General features: G+C 39.6%; 1 pseudogene across 1 annotated transcript; it reads left to right on the forward strand.

Annotated features, from left to right (window-relative positions):
* Positions 1-5242: 5242 nt before the first annotated feature.
* LOC110765741 (small heat shock protein, chloroplastic-like) lies at positions 5243-6173 on the forward strand (annotated as a pseudogene). Its single transcript, XR_015832949.1, has 2 exons — positions 5243-5558; positions 5726-6173. The product of XR_015832949.1 is annotated as a small heat shock protein, chloroplastic-like (transcript).
* The last annotated feature ends 11407 nt before the right edge of the window (positions 6174-17580 follow it).

Raw genomic sequence — 17580 nt, forward strand, 5'->3', positions numbered from 1 at the left:
TCTTCAAACTCAGAAATAAAATGGCCTCTTCATTCTTATTTTCTCTCGATCTAAACCAAGCTCCCCCAACACAGACATGGGGGCAATGGGCTACACCAATGTGGATGCCCTACTTTGCTTCCTCACAAGGACCAGTGACTGTAAACGACTCATTACTCCTTGATAACGATGTTGCCATTGGAGTTGCAAGGAGTTTGGTGACTCTCAAGGATGTGTGCGTGCTGGGGACGAGAGATGATAATCGGGTGGTGAGTGATGCCATGGCACTGAGCATGCAAAGTGCAGCATATGCCGCAAGTGTGGGGCATCGCCTCATTGTGAAATCTCATGAGATGCAGGTGCTAAGAGCTCAATTAGTGGCATAGCGGAGTTTGGTTGAGTATACTTGTCAAATAAGCAAAGCAGTCATAGGGCTCCTCTTTCTTTGCAGGCACTGGTGACTGATGAAGCTACAAATGTACAATCACTTTCATTGACCAGCCAAAGAAGAGTTGCCCTACGATTGCTTTGGCTTAATGAAATTTGCAGCCTGTCTGATCATGCAGTAGAGCCCTGTCATGCAAAACATATACGGCAAGGTATAATATTAGGCTAGGCTAGCTAGGGATAGATGTCCATCACAATCCGCCCGCCTAACAATCAATAAACACAAATTATATTACTTTCTGAATATTTGCCTCAAATGTTAATACTAGGAATCAGGTTGTTTGGGGTTTTGAATATCAGAAAATCTAATAAAGTCAATGGATGAAGTCTTGCAGTCCTATATCTAATCAATAAAGCATTTTCCTTTTTATTTTTTCAATACTCTACACCTATCTTTTTTTTTTTTGTTAAAGTTCAGAACGCCTATCATTTGCATTGCTGCTGTGACAATGATCCTCTTGTACTTAAATGTGGTGAAGACACAAGTTAAAAGCCTTTGGTTTTTATTATTTTGTGTTCGTAGTACAAAATCATACATGAGCATAGTTTTCTACAAATGTTTAATCCAGCTTCCTATGGCTTGGACAATATTGAACTTGAGTTTGATATAAAGTGGATAAGGACCGCTTAGATGATCCACATGTCAAAGCCAATATGCTATTTCAGGTCAGAGTTGTCTTTAACTATATGTTTTTCAAATAAAAACTTCATGTCATTTTCCTTTTTAATTCTCTTACCGTGCATGAATTCTGGATTCAGGCACATTTCTCACAGTTAGAATTACCAATCAGTGATTAAGTCACAGACTTGAAGTCAGTATTGGATCAAAGTATGCGAATCATCCAGGCCATGATAGATATATGTGCTAATAGTGGGTGGATTTCAAGCTCAATTACTTGCATGCATCCTCTGCAAATGGTCGTGCATGTATTCTTCTTAGTAGTTACAATTTTGACTTCTTAGTAGTAGTACTTGCGTAGAATAAAAGACGAGTGCTAGTGCGAATTGGGCATTCTGCCTTGTTTATATTATTACATTCTACAGCCAGCATATCAGTTGATTAGTTAGAGATGTTAATCGGGGATGCTGAGCACCCTTGAATGTTGTTAGTCCATGCTTCTTTCCTGTATTGTTTATCTTGTATTGTTTTTTTTCCTTTGTCCTCCAAGAGAAGCTCTTCTTTTGTCTTATTTATGTAGATTTATCTGGCATGAAGAAGGGTTGGATGTGAGTTAACCAGACCCCTAAAGCATGAGAAATATTTGCAACGTCCTTAAGTTTTAAATTCTGTGGCGAGAACTATTTCAAGTATGACTTTCGTTTTTTCTTTTGTCAAAACAAACCTTAACTGAATTTAAACATTTGCAACTAATTACTCTGTTCTGCCTTGCTAATGATAATATTATTTTCTGTTGGTCTACCATCCAGAGATAGCGAAAGTCAACTGCTCCGAACTACAGTCCATATACTCCAATAGGTGTTGATGTGTTTGTATGCCCCAAAAAGATACATCACATTGCCCAGCATCTTGAGCTTCCCAAAGTGAAAGCAAATGGGAAAGTGTTCATTGTAAACATACATGTATTTTTTCAGAATTGATTTATCTTGTTATGTTTTGTTTGTTATATTTTGGCAATATCTAATGATATTGCTCTGCACCTTGTTGCAGTTGCCTACTTATCCTGCTGCAATGTATCTTGGTGATAGTGATGGAGAGGGGATGAGTCTTGTAATGTATTTCAAAGTTTCTGAGAATTTTGATAAAGACATCTCTCCTCAATTCCAAGACAGCATCAAGGTAACTTCATTTTGTACGCACTATTGGAACACTCAGTCTGTTGATATATTTGAATGACGCTTTTAGAAAATGGTTCACGATGAGATGGAAAAAGTTAAAAGATTCGCAAAGGACTCCATTGTACCTATTTGCCGGATTAGACCTCTCCCGAGGAAAGTTTCCCATGCCGACGAAATGTCGTCGGGAGAGGTTTTTTTTAAATAATAAGTATAAACTTAGTATCTTTAGGTCAGTAAATTTTTATTTTAAATTTTCTTTTTAGTAATTCAATAAAATCTTAGCCTTATTTAATTGCTTTCATTAGTAATTATGTTTTAATCATTATTTATTTTGTGAATAATTAGTATTAAATATTTTAATTAACTTCATAAATATATTACCTAATCAATAGTAATTGGTTTTTAAAATTTTTTTCTTTAAAAAATACTTAAATACTAATTATTCACTAAGTAAATAATAATTAAAGCATAACTACTAAATAAAGTAATTAAAAAAGAGAAATTCAGATTATGATATTTCAAGGGTATAGCTGTGCGGCTATAGGTTTAAAATATTATGTTTATGGAGCCTTACCAAAACAAATTTATGTCCGGAGTGCTAAATTGAATCAATAAAATTGTGATCATGAAAATACTGTAGTAATTCGTTGACTCACTTGAGAAGTTATTTTATTGCTTGTGTACATATTCACATGACATGTTGATATGATTTATCAAATGTTCTCAAATTATTATAATTCGTGCACAATAGTTATAAAATCCAAATTTTACAAAAAAAGAAGGAACAATAAGAGAAAAAATCGCAGCCAAAGGTGGTTCATATGGGAGATACAAAGATTCCTATGAAGATGAATTTATTCTCTTAGAAAGGTTAGAATGGCGGTACATATTTTTTGGAAAATAGTATAGCCGCGCGGCTATACTCCGTAAAAAAATAGTACTTCCACGGGGCTATACTCATTTTTTGCTTATTTTATTTAAAAAATGTTTGTGCCTAATAAATCACGGCCATGAGCTGGCCGAAGGAGCCCCTTTTCTCGGCCCTGACACTTGCTCGTAAAACTGAAACGCAGCGTTTCGCCAAGGTACTTTGCCTTCCTGAAGACAAAAGAAAAACGCTAAGGCATGTTCATCTCGGCCTCGGTTGCGGGCCGAGGCCGAGGCCGAGCAAAATCGCGGCCAAAAATATTAAAGTCAGATCATCACGTGATAGCAGGGACCCATGCTTCATTTAATGAAGTAGTGCCTGTTTAATGCAGCAAACCCACTGGCCACAAATAAGCATTTAATGCGCGAGGGAAGGTGGGAAGTGACTGAAGTCAGGATTTGGTGATGAGGATCAGAGTGATTAGACGTAGACATTCTCACAAGAATTCTGGCAGCTTGAGATATGTGGTCACCAGCTGTCAAGGCCATAAATGCGTTTCCACGGCCAGAAGCGCAGAACCCACGATCAAGAGCAGCGGCCGAGATTCACCGGGATTTATGGGGTCACAACACCATGCTTCACGATCCCAAATGTCGATTGGACTACCCACTTGCTCTAATCAGGCTCCACCATGCAGATTTTCAGCCTCGATTACTCATCCAGGAAATCTTCCTATAAATACAAGGCTCAAGCTACATTCAAAGGGTTCAAACACCAAACCAAAGTCTCCCACGGAGCAACTTATTTTTTCCTGTAATGCACTTTCAATATCTTTACTTGCTTTCCTAGGAGTAGTGTTAGACTGTAAGGAGAATTCATTCATCAATATATCGTACGACCCTTGATTTTCAAGGCGCCGGAGCACCATCCCTGTTGTTCGTTCACTCACCCCACATATCATACGACCGTCGCTCCCTGAGCAACGCGCCGGAGCACTGCCCAAAACCCACCACCAACACCATCACTCAAATGCCTTGTAGTTCAGGCCGTGAACCTAACAGCTGAGACTAGTTCCTCTCTCGGCTACAATCATTTGATTAGAAGACGAGTTCAAACAGGCGCACCACTTATTCATCCTACACTTATCAACATCTCGACGCACGGTGGACCGTGCTGGCACGCCCGCACACAATCGCACCGCACCCAAAAGCAGGAAACCGTGTGTCAACGCATATCCCCTTGGCCCGGAACTCCAGGCCGTGAGATTTGCGCGGCAGACAAAAAATAGTATGGCCGCGCGGCTATACGTGTTTTGCCCTTTTTTCAAAAAAACGTATAGCCAGGCGGCTTTACCTGAACTCATCACTACGAACGTCTAGGGCACTGGGCAAGCCCGTTCCAGGTTACAAGCTGGGTTCGAAAAATCGGCCTAGGCGCTAGGCAGGACGACACCGACACTAGGGAGTTAGGTGGCAGCTAGGCGGCCTGGGCGGATCTAGGCGGCGCCTAGGCGGCCTGAGCGGATCTAGGTGGCCTGGGGGGTTGGGCGCCAGGGCGGGTCTTGTCCTTTTTTTCCCAAATGAAGACAGACGAAGCTTGCTGGTGCGAAGGAGCAAAGGTGACATGTATATAGTGTGTGAGAAGGAGGAAAGGTGACAGAAAATAAGGAAAGGCATAAGAAATGAGGGGTTTGTTTCGTGTGAAATGAAAGGAAGAGATAGAAAACTGTGTTTCTGTTGTTGAGAGAGTGAGAATTGGGAGGCAAATCGGCCTAGGCGCTAGGGGAGAGGGAGGACACCGACACCCGGGAGTGAGGTGGCGTCTAGGCGGCCTGGGCGGATCTAGGCGGAGCCTAGGAGGCCTGGGTGGTTCTAGGCGGCCTGGGCTGATCTAGCCGACCTGGGGGGGCTGGGCTAGGGCGGGTCGTGTCCTTTTTATATCCAAATGAAGACAGACGAAGCTTGCTGGTGCGAAGGAGCAAAGGTGACATGTATCTTTCCGGAAGGCATGAGAAAAATGTAAAATTTACAGTTGTCGTTGGGTCGAGAAGTTTCAGTCTCAAACGTTCAAGACCCTTCTTCAAGCTTCCTTTCCAGAATCCTATAAGTTAACCTATATATTGCATAATGGTCAGTGCCTGGCTCACCAAGCAATCCCGAAGTTCTAATTGGCAACCACTGTAATTTCGTATATTTTCTTTCTGTATTAGCTTTTAGCAATCACTATGTCTTCAACTTTGGCTTTGTCCTCTTCATCACCTTTGCTATCAACCAAAGCTAGGTCTTCAATCAAAACATATGTCACTGCACCGTGCTCAGCCACCTTCCTTCACGGTGGCATAGGCTGCCCGTGGTGAGAGCTCAGGCTGGTGGAGATGGCCAGCTGGACGTGCAAGTCAATCAGGGCAACCAAGGAACCGAAGTCGAGAGGAGGCCATGGAGGTTGGCTGTCGACATTTCACCTTTTGGTAAGTGTCACAATCTCTCATAAGTTGTTCTTTAATTGAATTCTGATTTGTTTGAACAGAGGAAAATTAGACAGGAGGTTCTTAATGTTTATTTAGTGGTTTCTTTGTTTCTTTAAAAAGCACCATCAAGCCTGTTTGCTTAAAAATGAGTTTTAATATTTTTGCAGGTTTATTGGATCCCATCTCCCCAGTGAGGACCATGCGCCAAATGCTGGACACAGTGGACAGGCTCCTGGAGGACACTGTGACATTGCCAGGCAGAAACAGAGCATCAGGGGAAGTACGTGCGCCTTGGGACATCAAAGATGATGAACAAGAGATCAAAATGAGGTTTGACATGCCGGGCCTCTCCAAGGAGGATGTCAAGGTGTCTGTAGAAGATGATGTTCTTGTTATAAAGGGAGAGCACAAAAGGGCACAAAAGGGAAGAAAGTGGTGATGTTTCATGGTCGAGCAGGAGCTTCAGCTCCTACAAGCCTTCTCTGTTCGTATTCTGCTCTAGGGTTTGTGGCTTTTTATTTTGCGTGTTCTTTTGGTCTCTTTCATTGTGCTTTCTTGCAATGTACACAGTTGTTTCTAACAAAATATAAATAATAAACCCCAATTATATATACATACATATATCTCAACCCCAATTAGTATCAGCTTCATCCCAAAATGCCTCCGCATTTAGGAACTTGATTGCTGGAGTGATGAAAATTTTGGCTCACCAATGCTTGTGCCAGTATTGGTCAAGGCCTCTATTAAAATCACACCCCTTTGGATTGCCTCAGCCCACATCAGTAAGCATGTAAAATGGAAAACAGTAAGCCAAATTATTAATCACACTTGAGAAGAGTCAAAAAGCATGATTTCATTCTCTTACCACCTAAGATTTCAACTTGAATTGTTTAAGAAAATGTGTAGAAAGTACGCAAACACTTTTTATTAATTTATTGTTAACCATATATTATATATAGATTTGTGTCTGCCGAGTGATTACCAAGTAAGAACCTACCTAACAACAACTGCACAAAATATGATGATGAAACAGGACTGGAAAAATATTCATGGCCATTCAGTACGTGTTTCGCAAGAAAGCACTAAACTGATAAAAACATGTTGATTCAATTCCATAATCTACAGTATATAGTTATAGCATGCAGGGGGCGTCTATGAGTCTCTCTTTCTTATCTGGCAAAGTAAGTTATGGTTATGAACAAAACGCTGGAAAGTAACTTTACTCGCTTCCTTCAAGTTCAGGAATGGATTCAAGTTTCGGCTTCCAATTTGTTGAAGAATCATTAAAAGAACATGATTTCTGTTCAAGCCCTGAAGCTGAAAGAACCTCCTGCACTGATATTTGCTTTGTCAATAGCTCTTGAAGCTGTTGCTTTGTTATGACGATCTTAATCCTTGTTGTAGCAGCCCTATCCTTTTCTGTAACATCCACATATGAAATAATACCTGCACTGCTCGCATCACTTGCAACAGAACCCAGAAGAGGAATCATATAGTAAACCTTCCCAAGCTTCAGTTTGTAATAAGGAGGGAGAAGCTCTGAGGCTTGCTTTGATACACTAATACCAGAGCCCGAAAAGTCCATCAACATGTCCATAACAAGAGTTGGTGCCCTGAATTCTAGAACTTTTTTATATATTTAAATATTTTGACTGTACAAGTGGCATAGCACTGTATGGTGGACACTACTTTAGACTATGTGAATGAGTTTTATAACGAGGAGGAGGTAATAGTATGGGCCACTGAAATCTTCTTCAACAGATTCAAAGAAAATTTTGGTTGAAATTTTGTACGCCTTATTTTGGAGGCTTGTAATGTAGATATGCATTATACTTATGGCTTTGGTGATGTCAAAAGAAGCTTACATAATATTTTATTCCAATTCTGGAATGAAGGGGAAGACACCTTCAACTAGTTTTAGTCTTTTAATTAATTAGTTACTGGCAAAAGAGAGAGAAAACAATAATTAAATAAAGGAGGTTGGGTGGGACTGAACTGAACCCAAGAGAAACATTGTGCACGATCTTCCTTATTCAGTATTTCTATGTTTAAGAACGCTGAAATAAAATCTCATTTTTAAAAAAAAAATTTGCTTGCTTCAAGGAGTCGTAGGTGTGTATTGTTGGGGTCTCCACTGAGGGAAGGTCATTATCACATAGGAAAGAAAGAAAGATCGAAAAAGAAGTGAAATAAGAAGACAGAGATCCCCTGCTGACAGAAAAGCACACCTCTAATGATTAGTTTATTGAAGATGTTGGCTTACAATAAAATAGGTCATTTAAATAAGTTGATCCAAAGCACACCTAACCCAGCAAGCTGGCCCCTTAGATTTGGCCTTCTCTCAGTGGTCCATTTAAAACCAGTTGATGTAGTCTCTTTGGCTCTGCTAGATTTAACTGAACCATTTGAGATGATAAGATAGAGAGCTCTTGGAAGTGAAAGCAAAGCTAGCTAGGCTGCAGTGCAGATACTCTTTTGTTGCTGATGGAGGTAAGAGGTAATTGATCCCATCCCATGAACAAACAACTTACAACTTACAAGTTAGAAGTCAGAGAAGGAGACAAATGGAACCATTTAATTCTTTCTATCTGTAGCAGCGTGGTGTGTTGTCTGGTCAAAGAGAGGACATAAAAAAACTGGTATTAGTTTTAGGAGTGCAGAGAAGAGATCAAAGAAAGATGGCATGGACCCCATATGTTTATGAAAAGTGGTCACCTTCTCTCCAATTCCATTCTTCTTTTCTTGCTTGCAATTTGCACAGCTGAGGCTTCCCTCTACTCTCTATATTCTGTGTATATGTCCTTTCACTTGTCATGGTTGGTTTCAATTTCAAACAAGTTCAATGAATCCAAGCCAACAGTCACAGACTCACTGCATGAGGAGGGCTAAGCTTTGCTTCTTCTTGTTTGACGTTTAAAGAGAAACACCAGAGACAGACAGATAGAGACGTTTTGCCCCTTTCTTTTGGTTTGAGCCGGCTACTGCCACAAGACAAGAGATTCAGCTTTGGATGCTTCTCCTCCTAAATCCTAATGGGTTGTTGGAAGTTCTTATAGAGAAGCGAAATGGCTGTGACTGCGAGTGCAAGCTTCGTGTTCATTTCTCTGTCCCTTCATTTCACTCGCGGACCACATTCCTCTGCGAGTTTCGTGTTCGTTTCGAATATATTTAAAGCGTATTGCGCCGCGGCTATACTTTTAAAATATTCGAATATATTTAAGGAGTATAGCCGCGCGTCTATACTCCTAAAATATTCGAAACGAACACGAAACTCACAGAGGAATGTTGTCCGCGAGTGAAATGAAGGGACAGAGAAATGAACACGAAGCTTGCACTCGCAGTCACAGCCATTTCGCTTCTCTATAAGCACGTCCAAGCATCAAAGACTCGGTTTTGAGGCTCTCTCTCAACTCAAGCTTCATTTTTTTTTCCTCAGTTTCGGCTGCTGTGTTGATTCCATTGGTTGGGCTCTCTCAATGTCTGCCGAGGCAAAGTTGGGTTCGGCACCGACGTACCTGGTGATGTGGACGACTACATTTTGGTGAGTGTGGTTTCTCTTGTTCGCTTGCTGAGAAAATGTCGGGAAATTAACCAGGAAGAAATTGAGTAATTTGTTTACTGGAATTATGTTTATTTAACAAAACATAGATATTAAGTATATATTGTTTAATACCAGCTGGCTGGCTATTTTATTTGGTTTTGTGAAATTCTAAAATGTTATATATTATTTTATCTTTTGTGTGGTATTCTGAAGCAGAACGCAAGTGATGACTTTGATTGCACACTATGCTTGAACTTACTATATGAAAACCTGTTACAACTCCTTGTGGGCATTTCATGCCTATTTCAGTCAATTGATTGAGGTGAGTGTTTTGCTGTTACTGATTCTATTGAATTGAGTTAGTCTATATCTTCCAAGGTGGGTGAGTTGTCTTATGAGATGTCTAGCCGTTCATTTGATCTTTAATTACTACTCTTGTTCAATATTTTTGTCTTTTAATGTGCTCTTCAGGTACCGTATGGGTATAGGACATACATCCACCATAAGGGTCTAGAGAGAGAGAGCAGACGTAAGTTCATGAGAATTTGGTTTGCTATAATCTCTCTATTGGAGTGTGCTCTTTTCCTTTATATTTTATTTTTAAATTTTTTGTTGTAGAGAATAGTAAGAAGCTTGAGTTACACTAGATCTGGCGCTTAACAATGCTTTTGAGTTTTTTTTAATAAATTTTTTATTAATAAATTGGTCACACATTTTTCTAGATGCGAAGTTGCATAGTTCTCAACTTCAATTGGCAAAACTTGAGATACAATAAGCTGAGCTTAAGTGTTGTGGATAAGGCATCTTATTTTACATGCGACACATGACCTAATAGAATTTGGTTGTAAATCTTTAAATGTATTATAGTTGTCACTGAATTAAGTCTAATAATGTCATTGCTAAAAGGCCCTGTAACTAATGTATTAATAGCCTGAAGTGTAAAATGCATCACTGTAGGAAGATGCAGGACAAAGTTCTTCCATGTTTTCCCCCCTCATATTGGTTGCGCCTATGTGGTTTAACTTCTATATATGTCCAGTTGTAGGAATTGACAAATAATGCAGCAGAGTATGCTCGGTTATGGATAGGGCGGGTAAAAGAGCAGCACGTCAGGGTAAAATGCTCAAGAATGACATCAATTGAATGAACTCAGAATTTACCTTCTTTTTTGTTTTTTTTAATGGGTTATCTCCATAAGTTAAATCTCTTAGTCCTTTATAATAGGTATCTGGAACCATTTAGAATATCCTGAATAAGATTTTCCATTATTTTGGGTGAATATTACTGCCTGACTAAGATTGCATGTTTCAATTTGGTGATCAGTTGTAATGGTTGGAAATGAAAGATTAGTTTTATTACGTTAAACCTTTTGTTCCACTGAAATGTCTGTCATATTCACATTTCATCCTTAGGAAGCTTCTGCTTGGAACATTTGGGGAGGATCTTTATCTCTAGATCAACATATCTTATTTACTTGTGACAATTTGTCTTTATTCAAGCCATTAAAATTTTTAGTCTATATGTAATGTCAGTGTACATAAGAATGATTTCTTTCCCTATTCTTGTGTTCAGTATACCTATGTGCCCTCTTGATGTATCATAGTATCTCTTTACAGATTGAAGACGACTTGAGAGACTTCTCGGCGTGGAAGCGCTGATGCCTTCACTACAAGATCCTGAGCGTTTCTGCTTCTGGGTAACTTTATATTTCTCTTTATTAAAATTGAGTATATTGTGGGCTGTGATTGCCGGTATTAATGTATGATTGGATGCAACTTGCTTCTTTATTAAACCAGCATCCTCATGAAAGGTTGGATCTCCTACGCTTGCGAGATACAAGAGAGGTATTGCACTTTCTCCCCTATTAACATTGGGAATTTCAGGTGCACGTGGGTATGGTATATGTAAGAATGAGATGCTACTTCTCTATAACACCTTGTTTGAAATCTCATTTTAGAATAGTTTGTATATGTATATCAATGCCATATGACCTCTAATACCTTCAATTTATTTCAAAACTCTTTTCTTCGTTGTCTCATTAGACTGTTTTGTATCCAATTTTTCATCTACAGAGAATACAACACGAACTGATATATCTCATAGCAGAAGAGCAGGGTTGTCAAGTGCAATGAGAAAAAAGTTGTCATTGGGTTTAGTTCATAATTACGATGGATACATTTTAGAAAATAATTAATTCTTACACAAGCAATTTTATACCATGAAATTCAAGATTCTTTTATCCCCAAAATGTTGGTGGATCCCTATTTTTTGTTGTTGTATTTATGGGTTTAACCCGTACCATTTTTTAAAAATAAAATCCATTTTTTATTCTTGCTTAATGGGCTAATAGCTGGAAATAATTAGAATGGGAGGTATTGGAAAGAATTTAAATTCTCATTCCCTAATATCACTGGTATAAATAAAATAATTGAAGAAATAACTCTATCCTAATTAGCAAAAGTGGTATTTTAGCCCTAAACCCTAAAATAACACGACAAAATTGTATATTGAAAGAGTATAGCCGTGCGGTTATACTCTTTAAATATATTCAAAATCAAGACGAAGCTTGCACTCGCAGTCACACGGCCATTAAAGCTTCAAAGACTCGGTCTTGATCGTCTCTCTCTCTCAACTAAGCTTCGATTTTTTTTCGTTTGTTTGGGCTGCTGCGCTGATTTGATTGGATTGGATTCTCTCTATGAAAACCATCAAATGTCATTCAGCTATTGAAATCTCCATTAAGATAACAACTCTGATGCTATAAAATTTTAAAATCCTTAGCTCTGATAATCCTTTTCCCTGTAAACAAACAAAAAAAATTGTAAAATCAGAAACATAAGTAAATTGGACGCCATGGTAGCCACGGATAGAGGACTCGAACTCGTCACTACGAATGTCTAGGGCACAGAGCAAGCTCGTTCCAGGTTTCGAGCAGTGTTCGAAAAATCGGCCTAGGCGCCAGGCTTTAGGACACCGACGCCAGGGAGTTAAGCGGCGCCTAGGCGGCCTGGGAGGATCTAGGCGGGGCCTAGGCGGCCTGGGCGGGTCGTGTGTCATTTTTTTTCCAAATGAAGACTGACGAAGCTTGCACTGGCAGAGGAATGTGGTGCGCGAGTGATATGAAGAGACAGAGAAACAAGTCCAATCTTCAAAATTCAAATACTCGGTCTTGAGCCTTTCTCTCAACTCAACCTTCGATTTTTTTTTTCTTTGGTTCCTGCTGCTGCGTTGATTCTATTTTTTTGTTGTTGCGCTTTTCTGTAATTGAAGTTCGCAAGGTCATATGAACATCCGAGGCCGTTTCTTAGTATGCCAGAAGAAGCCCAGCAGATAGTTCTTTAACCTAAGGCACACCTTGCAGTTTGGCATTGGATTACACCATGCTGGTCTGAATGACAAAGATAGATCTCTGGTTGAGGAGCTTTTTGCAAACAACAATATTCAGACATTTCTGTTTTACTCAGTAAGCATGAGTTTTTCCCTGAAAAACACATTAGGAAAAGAGAATATATAAAAGATCATTTTCTTACTCTATACACTTACTGATTAGGCATATGTATTGAATTATAGGTATTGGTTTGTACCAACACATTGGCATGGGGTGTAAACACAAAGAGATTTTCTATTTGGCATGGGGTGAACAAAGAGAAGTGTGAGGTTTAAATAGAAAATTTCAACACAAATCATATTACTTTATGAATATTTGCCTCAAATATTAATACAAGGAATCAGGTTGTTTGAGGTTTTGAATATCAGAAAATCTAATAAAGTCAATGGATGAAGTCTTGCAGTCCTACATCTAATCAATAAAGCATTTTCCTTTTTATTTTTTCAATACTCTACACCTATCTTTTCTTTTTTTGCTGTTAAAGTTCAGAACACCTATCATTTGCATTGCTGCTGTGACAATGATCCTCTTGTACTTAAATTTGGTGAAGACACAAGTTAAAAGCCTTTGGTTTTTATTATTTTGTGTCCGTAGTACAAAGTCATACATGAGCATAGTTTTATACAAATGTTTAATCCAGCTTCCTATGGCTTGGACAATATTGAACTTGAGTTTGATATAAAGTGGATAAGGACCGCTTAGATGATCCACATGTCAAAGCCAATATGCTATTTCAGGTCAGAGTTGTCTTCAACTATATGTTTTTAGAATAAAAACTTCATGTCATTTTCCTTTTTAATTCTCTCGTAGTTTTATTCTCTTACCATGCATGAATTCTGCATTCAGGCACATTTCTCGCAGTTAGAATTACCAATAAGTGATTAAGTCACAGACTTGAAGTCAGTATTGGATCAAAGTATGCGAATCATCCAGGCCATGAAAGATATATATATATGTGCTAATAGTGGGTGGATTTCAAGCTGAATTACTTGCATGCATCCTCTGCAAATGGTCGTGCATGTATTCTTCTTAGTAGTAGTACTTGCGTAGAATAAAAGACGAGTGCTAGTGCGAATTGGGCATTCTGCCCTGTTTATATTATTACATTCTACAGCCAGCATATTAGTTGATTAGTTAAAGATGTTAATCGGGGATGCTGAGCACCCTTGAATGTTGTTAGTCCATGCTTCTTTCCTGTATTGTTTATCTTGTATTTGTTGGAACTCATTGTTGTCCCACATCGGCTAGAGGGCCAAAGAGAAAGTAGTTTAAATAGAAATACCCCTCTCTAACTAACACCGAGGCCTTTTGTGATAAAACCCCACACCTGAGGACTGTGCAGGTGGTAAAGTGGGGACAGTATCGGTGTTGTTGGAGTGGGCCCTTGGCCCGTTAACCTGGAAAATTTGACATGGTATCAGGGCCAAGTTGCGGGTTCGTACTTGCCACGTGATGGGTGGGTCCCCGTTTGGCCCTGTGCGATGGGTGAGTCCCCGTTTGGCTCCACGTAGGCCAAAGGTGCCACGTGATGGGTGGGTCAACGTTTGGCCCCGAGCGATGGGTGAGTCCCTACATGGCTCCACGTGGTTGCCGATGTGAATCTCCACGTGTGACTCATAAAAATGGGGTCTCACGTGCGGGAGAGTGTTGGAACTCATTGTTGTCCCACATCGGCCAGAGGGCCAAAGAGAAAGTAGTTTAAATAGAAATACCCCTCTCTAACTAACACCGAGGCCTTTTGTGATAAAACCTCACACCTGAGGATTGTGCAGGTGGTAAAGTGGGGACAGTATCAGTGTTGTTGGAGTGGGCCCTTGGCTTGTTAACCTGGAAAATTTGATAGTATTGTTTTTGTTCCTTTGTCCTCCAAGAGAAGCTCTTCTTTTGTCTTATTTATGTAGATTTATCTGGTCTGAGGAAGGGTTGGATGTGAGTTAACCAGACCTTCAGAGACCCCTAAAGCATGAGAAATATTTGCAACCTTAAGTTTTAAATTTCGTGGCGAGAACTATTTCAAGTATGAATTTGGTTTTTTCTTTTGTCAAAACCAACCTTAACTGAATTTAAACATTTGCAACTAATTACTCTGTTCTGCCTTGCTAATGATAATATTATTTTATGTTGGTCTACCATCCAGAGATAGCGAAAGTCAACTGCTCCGAACTACAGTCCATATACTCCAATAGGTGTTGATGTGTTTGTATGCCCCAAAAAGATACATCACATTGCCCAGCATCTTGAGCTTCCCAAAGTGAAAGCAAATGGGAAAGTGTTCATTGTAAACATACATGTATTTTTTCAGAATTGATTTATCTTGTTATGTTTTGTTTGTTATATTTTGGCAATATCTAATGATATTGCTCTGCGCCTTGTTGCAGTTGCCTACTTATCCTGCTGCAATGTATCTTGGTGATAGTGATGGAGAGGGGATGAGTCTTGTAATGTATTTCAAAGTTTCTGAGAATTTTGATAAAGACATCTCTCCTCAATTCCAGGACAGCATCAAGGTAACTTCATTTTGTACGAACTTCATCCATTTGGATATGCATGTACTTTATTCTAATGTACTCTCCCTAATGGAAATGTGATCTTATGTTTTATTGGAACACTCAGTCTGTTGATATATTTGAATGACGCTCTCAGAAAATGGTTGACGATGAGACGGAAAAAGCTAAAGGATTTGCAAAGGACTCCACTGTACCTATTTGCCGGATCAGACCTCTCTCGAGGAAAGTTTCCTATGCCGACGAAATGTCGTCGGGAGATGTTTTTTTAAATAGTAAGTATAAACTTAGTATCTTTCGATCAGTAAATTTTTATTTTAAATTTTCTTTTTAGTAATTCAATAAAATCTTAGCCTTATTTAATTGCTTTCATTAGTAATTATGTTTTAATCATTATTTATTTTGTGAATAATTAGTATTAAATATTTTAATTAACTTCATAAATAGTAATTGGTTTTTTTAATTTTTTTTCTTTAAAAAATACTTAAATACTAATTATTCACTAAGTAAATAATAATTAAAGCATAACTACTAAATAAAGTAATTAAAAAAGAGAAATTCAGATTATGATATTTCAAGGGTATAGCCGTGCGGCTATAGGTTTAAAATATTATGTTTATGGAGCCTTACAAAAACAAATTTATGTCCGGAGTGCTAAATTGAATCAATAAATTTGTGATCCTGAAAATACTCTAGTAATTCGCTAACTCACTTAAGAAGTTATTTTATTGCTTGTGTACATATCCACATGACATGCTGATATGATTTATCAAAATTTTCACAAATTATTATAATTCGTGCACAATAGTTATAAAATCCAAATTTTACAAAAAAAGAAGGAACAATAAGAGAAAAAATCGCAGCCAAAGGTAGTTCACATGGTAGATCCAAAGATTCCAACGAAGATGAATCCATTATCCCAGAAAGGTTAGGACGGTGGTTCAAATCTATTGGACAAGGAGTATAGCCGTGCGGCTATACTCGGTTGTTTCCAAATATAGGCTTAAAATAGTGCTTCAACGGGGCTAGACTCGGGCACTCGTCACTTTGAACGTCTAGGGCACTGAACAAGCTCGTTCCAGGTTACGAGCTGGGTTCGAAAAATCGGCCTAGGCGCTAGGCGGGAGGACACCGACACCAAGGAGTTAGTCGGCGCCTAGGCGGCCTGGGCGGTTCTAGGTGGCTTGGGGGGCTGGGCGCCAGGGCGGGTCTTGTCCCTTTTTTCCCAAATGAAGACAGACGAAGCTTGCTGGTGCGAAGGAGCAAAGGTGACATGTATATAGTGTGTGATTAGGAGGAAAGGTGACATAGAATAAGGAAAGGCATAAGAAATGAGGGGTTTGTTTCGTGTGAAATGAAAGGAAGAGATAGAAAACTGTGTTTCTGTTGTTGAGAGAGTGAGAATTGGGAGGCAAATCGGCCTAGGCGCTAGGGGAGAGGGAGGACACCGACACCAGGGAGTGAGGCGGCGCCTAGGCGGCCTGGGCGGATCTAGGCAGCGCCTAGGAGGCCTGGGTGGTTCTAGGCGGCCCCTAGGCGGCCTGGGCTGATCTAGCCGACCTGGGGGGGCTGGGCTAGGGCGGGTCGTGTCCTTTTTATATCCAAATGAAGACAGACGAAGCTTGCTGGTGCGAAGGAGCAAAGGTGACATGTATCTTTCCGGAAGGCATGAGAAAAATGTAAAATTTACAGTTGTCGTTGGGTCGAGAAGTTTCAGTCTCAAACGTTCAAGACCCTTCTTCAAGCTTCCTTTCCAGAATCCTATAAGTTAACCTATATATTGCATAATGGTCAGTGCCTGGCTCACCAAGCAATCCCGAAGTTCTAATTGGCAACCACTGTAATTTCGTATATTTTCTTTCTGTATTAGCTTTTAGCAATCACTATGTCTTCAAATTTTTCTTTGTCCTCTTCATCACCTTTGCTATCAACCAAAGCTAGGTCTTCAATCAAAACATATGTCACTGCCCCGTGCTCAGCCACTTCCTTCACGGTGGCATAGGCTGCCCGTGGTGAGAGCTCAGGCTGGTGGAGATGGCCAGCTGGACGTGCAAGTCAATCGGGGCAATCAAGGAACTGAAGTCGAGAGGAGGCCATGGAGGTTGGCTGTCGACATTTCACCTTTTGTTAAGTGTCACAATCTCTCATAAGTTGTTCTTTAATTGAATTCTGATTTGTTTGAACAGAGGAAAATTAGACAGGAGGTTCTTAATGTTTATTTAGTGGTTTCTTTGTTTCTTTAAAAATCACCGTCAAACTTGTTTGCTTAAAAATGAGTTTTAATATTTTTGCAGGTTTATTGGATCCCATCTCCCCAGTGAGGACCATGCGCCAAATGCTGGACACAGTGGACAGGCTCCTGGAGGACACTGTGACATTGCCAGGCAGAAACAGAGCATCAGGGGAAGTACGTGCGCCTTGGGACATAAAAGATGATGAACAAGAGATCAAAATGAGGTTTGACATGCCGGGCCTCTCCAAGGAGGATGTCAAGGTGTCTGTAGAAGATGATGTTCTTGTTATAAAGGGAGAGCACAAAAAGGAAGAAAGTGGTGATGTTTCATGGTCGAGCAGGAGCTTCAGCTCCTA

The sequence above is a fragment of the Prunus avium genome, chromosome 1 (assembly GCF_965620075.1).
Source record: "Prunus avium chromosome 1, drPruAviu1.hap1.1, whole genome shotgun sequence".
Classification (NCBI taxonomy): domain Eukaryota; kingdom Viridiplantae; phylum Streptophyta; class Magnoliopsida; order Rosales; family Rosaceae; genus Prunus; species Prunus avium.